Raw genomic sequence first — 8,123 nt, forward strand, 5'->3', positions numbered from 1 at the left:
TTAGAAAATAGATTTTTCTTAAAACAAGTTGGTTTGTAAAAAAAAAACAGAGAAGAGAGTAGCAACTAATTTGTAAATGAAATTGAAACTAAAAAGAAAGATTGAAAATCTAAGAGAGAGAGATTAGAGAAGTCAAGTAAGCTTTTGCAATGAATCCATAATGTAGATAAATTCTGAATATAACTCAATCCATGGAGCAAGTCATTGCTCATGGATCGGACGGTGGAACAATTAAATCCTTAAGAGTAATTAAAAGATATTCATGAAAACACTAGTATGATTGAGATTGCCCAACTTATCTTCTGATTTTTTTCACAGAGCATAGCCATTCTTGAACTTATCTAAGTAATGGCTATCTAAGTTGGATTAGAATTATAAGCTGGATTACCTTAATCAGAAGAGAATTTTCAGAATTAAAACATGTAAGTAAAACAAGAATTTAAATCTACACTAGAGGGATTAATTTGTTATGGCTTCCTTAACTTTTCTAATGAGAATTTAGCCAATCATTGCAAGCATTGTAATTGCAGAAAAATAACAAAATAAAGGAGAAGATGCACTATAATCCTTCTTTAATAACTCCCAAAAGAACTACAGAAAGTATTAATGGATCACTCTTGATGTTCTCACTTCACTCAAGAATTCTCACAAAAGAAAAATTACAGAGAATTAAAGAAAGAAAAACCAAAAATTATGGAAAAAGACCCTTTATCTGAAACCAACCTTCCAATTTATAACCTTCGTATTCGGGTAATCGGGTTGATTTGAAGGATGATTTGATTCGAATGACCCAATCAGTTACAAGCACCGAAGCAATTAGAAGTTTTTGTGAAAATCTCGAGGACAGATTCCTCGAAATGATTGCGGCGCGGTGATGTGGCGCCTAAATTCCTCGAGATTTTGTCGGATACTTCCTCTTTGCTCGCATGTTGTAATAGTAAATATTACACCTTTTGTTGATTTTCGAATATACCCTTTTCACCTGAAATTAGTAACAAACTATTGTTAGCCACATTAATTTGGGATTTAATAAAATTTATTATTATTTTAAGGGAACTAGTACTTAAACTTGTGATAATTTTGATGAAATTACGGTCCCAAAAAGAAATTATTGGGACCTTATCACACTGCACCACATTGGATTTAAACTACGTCACATTGATCTGAAGACATCTAGATCTCCAGTTTTGCATGGTTGCTTGATTGATTTTCTAGATTGTAATATATACTTGATTAATTGATTTGGTAGTCCATTTTGATGATTTGATATTTGACCTATACAATAAACACATGTAATCAATCTTCTGATAAATGTATTAATTTTATGCAATTAAGCCTAATTAGCATGGTAGTATATGTAATGTGATAAATTGAAACTTAACATAATTATTTATCTAATCTAATTAAATAGGGATCAAAATCAAGATAAATGCCTAAGAAAAATACGGATAAATCAATATTTTAGAGACATTAATAATTTAACATCGTGTTTAATTTCTATTTTTTTGTAGGATTGGAGAAATTTTTTGACAAAAATCTCAAGTTTAATTCATTGGATCCAAGATCCATTTCACCTTGTTATCTTTCTATTTTTCTGCATTTTTAGTTAGGTTTAGTTTTTTGTTTTAAATATATTTGTATTACGAACTTTGCAAACTTTCATTAGTTAATTAATTATCCAAGAAGGCTTGGATTGTAATAGACTAGGAAAGCACAATGGTTGGATGATACCATCACAGCTCCTTAGATTCATACACCAAAATCGGAGTTGGTAGCCTAAGTCAACTCAACTCGTTCTCACCCTATCTAGTACGGAAGGTAATTTCGATTCACCCACGTTTCTCATTGCTAGTAGGTTACTCCTTGTCTTTGTTTGTTATTTTTCATTTTGCACACACTTGAATTAGTAATTAAGTTAGTAAATAGCACCCCTCTCTTAGGGATGGCACCATAAAATAAGGATTAGAGGTCATTACCAATTTCTTACTCTAATTAAGATAATCAAATCACTAGTCATCCAATCAAATTAATTAAAATCAATTAAACTTGACTATAAGGCCCATGAGCTCAATAAGAGAAATCTGCTTCAAGTTGTGCCAATTGTGGGATATCTAATAAGATCTTGCCTTTTGAAGGGATAGACTTAGTCTATTCAAGAAAGAAGGTGATTTAAGAATGCCCTTGCTTATGCATAGTGCACCACCTTCGATTTAGAGATCCGAAATTAATTTCATAAAACCAAGTCAGAAGGCTAGTTGTGCCATTTTTACTCAGTTAGGAGTTGTCTAGAATAAGGCAACCTATCTAGGTCCAGTCTTTTCTTTCTGATTATTTGATAGGCTTTATGATTTGCATGCTTGGTAGACAATCTAGGTGTAACATATTAGAATCATTTGATCGTGATATCGAACATACCATCAACAAAATTTGTAAGAAACCCTCATTGAATATGATGGGTGATCGAAAAGTGAACTCTCAATGAGCTTTTCATTCCCACTTCCATTATCCCACCTACGTGCATTGTGCATTAAACGATGCCCCCAGTTTGAAATTATGATAGTCACCATAAACATGGTCTCAAAATTTCACGGTTTAGAACGTGAACATCCTTACACCCATCTCAATTGATTCTTGACCATATGTCAAACCTTTAGAAATTAGAATCTAGATTAGGAGAGTGTCAAGCACATTTTGTTTCCATTATCCTTGCAGAATCATGTAATTGTGTAGTTGAACTCCATAGTTCCTATTTCTATAACTTCTTGTGATGTTCCATCCAAGAAATTCATTACTAAATTTTATCCCATAACAAAAACTAAAAGAATGAAGGACATAACTAAGAATTTTAGAGGGCATCTAAATGAAGAATTATCCCAAACTTGGAAGAGATCCAACGATCTGTTAGTCAAATGCCCACACTATGGCATTGACAAAATGCAATTGAAGAAATACTTCTTTCAAGGATTAGAAATAAATCAACGTACCTTAGTTGAGTCTATGCATAAGGGTCAATTTATGAACCAGATTCCCAACTCAACGTACAATTTTTTAGTTGAACTAGTTGAGAGTACTCGAAATTAAAGTACTAATAATGGAGACTTTGATAGAGAAGATCTCGTTAAAAAATCAGGAATATATGAAATGAAAGTAGACCCTGATCTCAAGAATGTTATGTCTAATCTAGTGAGTGGTATGCATAATTTCACAAAAAAACTAGATCCTTTCACCATCTTAGCATCCAACCCTCACTATAATTCTCGTTCAGTTTTGCAAGTGTCAGTTAAGCCAATTTCTTTATGTGTCTAGTGCGATGGCAACAACAATTTGGTTGAATGTTGTCTCAACTTGCCATATCTTAATGCCGAACATGCCAATGCTATTAATGCTACAATGCTTTTAGGAAGCCAACTCAAAATTCTTATAGCCAAACGTATCATCCAGATAATAAGTTCTATCTTAATTTTTCGTACAAACAAAACAAACCTATTCAGTGTAGTGGTCCGCCAAGTTACAATAGGAGCTATCCTAAACAAGCCATTCCTTCCATGAATCAAGTCATTATTCCAAAAGTACCTTATCAATCTTAGTAATCTATTAAATATAAAGCCATAATCCTAGATTACATGGCCAACTATAATATGCCTGGCCAACAACAGTCATTCTTAGAATCTATGATGGTAGAGTTTATGAAGCAATAACATTAGCTCATCCAAACTCAAGAACAAACCAATCAAAACCAAATCCAAATTAATCAGGTCACTGCTCAATCCATAGGTAAGATGGAAGTTCACTTGGGTCAGTTAGCTCTTTCTCTTGGAAAAAGAGAGAAATGTCAATTTCCCAGTCAAATTGTTCTTAACCCTAGAGGTCAACTTACGGTTCCCAACAGACCAAATGGTCAATACGATGTATAAAGCCATTATGGAACTTCATAAGACTGTTTAAACTATCCACACCTTAAAGTCAGGAAAGAAGGTGTACAACAACCTTGAAGATAATGTCTTACAAAATGACAAAGTTCAAGTAGAAAAAGTAATAGAATCTCCTAAAGAGAAGGAAAAAGATTTGGAAAAATTTTCCATCATTCCACCAATTCTAATAGCTCTATTTTTCCATCACCTTAGAAATAATAAGAATAGTAAGCAATTCTAGGGTGTCCATGAAGTTTTTCAAAATATGTATATCAATATCCCATTCTTAGATGTCATTAAGCAAATACTTTATTATGCAAAATTCCTTAAAGATTTGACCACAAGTAAGAGGAAAACATTATTTTCTCGGGAAGCCATCATGGCAGTCCAAGCTTTGTCTCTTATCCAATAAGTGGTTGCATCAAAATTTAAAGATCTTGGATGTCCAACAATTTCTATTCATATTGAAGATCAAGTAGTAGAAAAATATTTCTTCGACTTAGGGGCAAGTGTGAACCTTTTAACTAACTCGATTTATAAATAATTAGGTTTGGGGTTGTTTAAACCCACCAATATCACATTGAGTTTAGTCGATAGGTCTATTAAAGTTCCCAATGGTATAATTAAGGACATAATAGTAAAAGTCAAATATTTCTATTTCCCAATTGACTTTGTTCTCTTAAACACAAAACTAATCATTAATCTACATAGTCATGTTCCTATAATCTTAGGACGTCCATTTTTAGCAATTTTTTACGTAGTTATTTATTATAAAAATGGAATTATGACTTTAATATTTGGGGATATGAAAGTCAAACTGAACGTCTTCCATAAGTTTTAAGGAATTGATGTAAATGATGATATGGAGGAAGTGAACATGATAAATATTCTAGTAAATCAAACGTGTCAAAATTTAGGGTATTTTGATCCCCTAGTAAGATGTTTGACCCATTTTGATCAATATTTTGACATAGAAAAGTCTATAAGTAAAATCAATGCTTTGCTGGAATCTATTTGACTCTTCGACTCTACACGTTGGCATGCAAAAGTCAAAAGTCTTCTTGTTCATACCCCTACTCTTATTCTTTCCCAAATTAAGCCTCCCAACTTAGAACTCAAGTTCCTTCCAAAGACTTTAAGATACGTATTTTTTGACAAAAATTAAACTTTTCCTGTGATTATTTCCTCTTACCTTAGTGTACTCTAGAAGAAAAAATTGTTAAAAGTGGTGACAAAACATCAAGAAGCTATTGGTTGGACCATATCTAACATTAAGGGAATTAATCCATCCATGGTAATGTACCACATTCATTTGGAGGATTTTGCCAAGTCTTCTTTAGAACCTCAGAGACAACTAAATCCTGTCATGAAGGATGTAGTCCGGAGTGACGTGATGAAATTACTAGATGCGAGTATCATTTACCCCATCTCTGATAGTCATTGGGTAAGTCTTATTCAAAAATTTTCTATGAAGTCTGGTGTCACTTAGACATCCCATTTTTGCACTCACCTGATTAGTCAACTCATCAACCTGATTGCAATGGTTCCCAATAATGGATGTTTATTCCAATGCTTTATTTGTTACCAGATATGTTTTAGAAATTCAGATGAGGTATCTCAAACTAACGAAACTGTAAAAATCATGCTACGCTAGGAAAATATAACCCCAAAAACATAAAAATCATCATCTTGCAGATAAAAAGAAGCTTCACGAAAAAAATCACTAAAAAATGATCAAATTACAAAAATACCCCTAACCTCAAAACATCCCTAGAGCTTACATTACGCTTAGAAAAATCCTTTCAAACACATAAAATAATAAATCGGAACCAAATAAACCATTTCACCAATTTTCACAAATTTTGATAAAATTACGAAAATGCCCCTCATAAAGTTCACGATCATTTAACACAAAAAAATTTCATAAATGACACAAGCCAATATTCCCATTGAATTCCTTACGAAAAATCGATTATAAAACATCCTGAAACATCGAAAAATGACTTCAAATGCAAAAAGTCATTTCCGATGGTAAAACGATAATTTTACAATTTTAATAATTAAAAATTCTGAAATTTATAATTAAAACATTAATTAATGTAAAGTGAAATCCTAAAATCTAGTCAATCAAGTGAGACTTAAGTCAAAACCCTAAAATCAAGTCAATCAAGTAAGACTTAAGTCAAAATCTAGTCAATTTAATAAGACCAAAGTCAAACCCTACCTAAAAGAATTCTATTTAAACTCTAAAACTATTTAATAGAATTATAATTAAACTCTAAAACTACCTAAAAGAATTATAATTAAACATTAAAACTACCTAAAAAGAATTCTAATTAAACTCTAAAACTATCTAAAAGAAACATAATATAAATCTAACTCTATCTAAAAAGCTCTTAAAAAAATCTATAAATAGGGGTCTCTACAACCTATTTTTGTATAAAAAAATAAATCCTAGAAAAATAAGGTAAAGAAGCCTCTCCAACCTTCTCAAAATCTTAATTATGAAGTCCTAACTCCTTACCTAACATTCATACCCCAACTTTAGCTCAACAAAAATCTAAAAACCCTTATAAAACACCTTGAAATTCATAAAAAATTAGAAAACTCACAAATCTAAAAAGAAGATACCTCAACTTGGATATTAGAAATCAGATCCGATGACAGAACGAAACGAGGAGTGTTGTACGAGGAGTTGTTCTATTAGATCTGAGGGAACAAAATCGTTGCGTTCATAAAGATAAAAAATTTTATTTTTATTATTTAGGTCTTTTTTGCAATATAGTTTTATTTGAAAAAAGTAGATACCGGCATTTTCCAGGCGGGGTTGGTGTCTAAAACCTTCCAACCCAATAACGTGATCCCCAGACTCGTATTTTCTTTTGTAGATTATTGTTATTTATCTTTTAGAGTCAATGTTCGATTCGTAGACTGTAATAACTAGGTGGCGACTCCCAAACCTCAAAGGTTAAAAGCGCATTCGTGCATCTCGCGGATCGAGGGCTCTTTCAGTGACGACTCTGTTAGGGATTATTGAGGATTAGACTTGAAAAATCCCATGTTTGGGAATATTGCCATTTAAACCTAATTTTTTATTTATTTTTTATTTTATTCAATTATTTGTTAGGACTATATTGCATTCTCTCAGCGTTGTTTGGATTAATTATTGTGGAATATTATTTGCTATGACTTGTTTAGGGACATTTGGGATAACTCCAAAATAGTGCAGGATATCAACAAGTTAAGGATATGAAAATGAAAGTGGTTGATAGTCTATTTTTTATTATTAGGGATATCTTTTTTTTTTATTATCCTCTATTCAATACCCTGATTTAGCATGTTGTTGGTTCAATCGAAGGTCATTTAGAATGATCCTAAATAATGTAGGATATCAAAAGGATTTGACCCATTTTTATTGTTTGGATTATTTTTGGGTTTGTATTATCCTTTACCGGTACCCTTTGGTTCAATTTTGGATATTTTGGATTTGGCATATAATTTTTTCCTTTTGGTTCAATCGAGGGTCATCTAAAATGACCCTAAATAATGAAATATTCAAATTGACATATGAATTGAGGATGGGATGATGCTGAAATCGGTTATAAAAGTATGGAGAGCATATTCTTAGATGTTTTTTTTGTAGTCCCAATTAAAGGTTAAATAATTTAATGGCTTAAAGGAAAATAATGAGGTAAAATGGAGTGAAGGTTATTGGATCATAAAGAATTTTTTTTCTTAATAAAAAAACTTTTTATTTATTTATTTTTATTTTTATTTTTTAATTTTTTTAATTTAATTTTTTTAGGGTACATGCATTGATCTTTGATAGTAAATTTAAAAAAAAAAACATTTTTCAAAAAATTAAAAATTAAAAATTAAAAAATGTTAAAAAAATGTTTTAAAAAAATTAAAAAAATATGTTTTAAAAAAAATTTAAAAAAAAAAAACGTTTAAAAAAATGTTAAGAAAAATGTTTTAAAAAAATTTAAAAAAAAAAAACGTTAAAAAAAACATTTAAAAAAACGTTTTTAAAAAATTAAAAAATTAAAAAAACGTTTTAGAAAAAAACAATTCTGTGTTTCCAAATTTTTATTTTAAACAATATTCGATTTTTCTCTTTAAAAAATGGGTACAATTTTTTTTTAAAACTGAATTCAATTTTTCTTTTTTTCTTTAAATTAAAAAAAACATTTATAAAAAAAAAGAGTCATA

The sequence above is a fragment of the Akebia trifoliata genome, chromosome 11 (assembly GCF_017979445.1).
Source record: "Akebia trifoliata isolate Shusen 1 chromosome 11, ASM1797944v1, whole genome shotgun sequence".
Classification (NCBI taxonomy): domain Eukaryota; kingdom Viridiplantae; phylum Streptophyta; class Magnoliopsida; order Ranunculales; family Lardizabalaceae; genus Akebia; species Akebia trifoliata.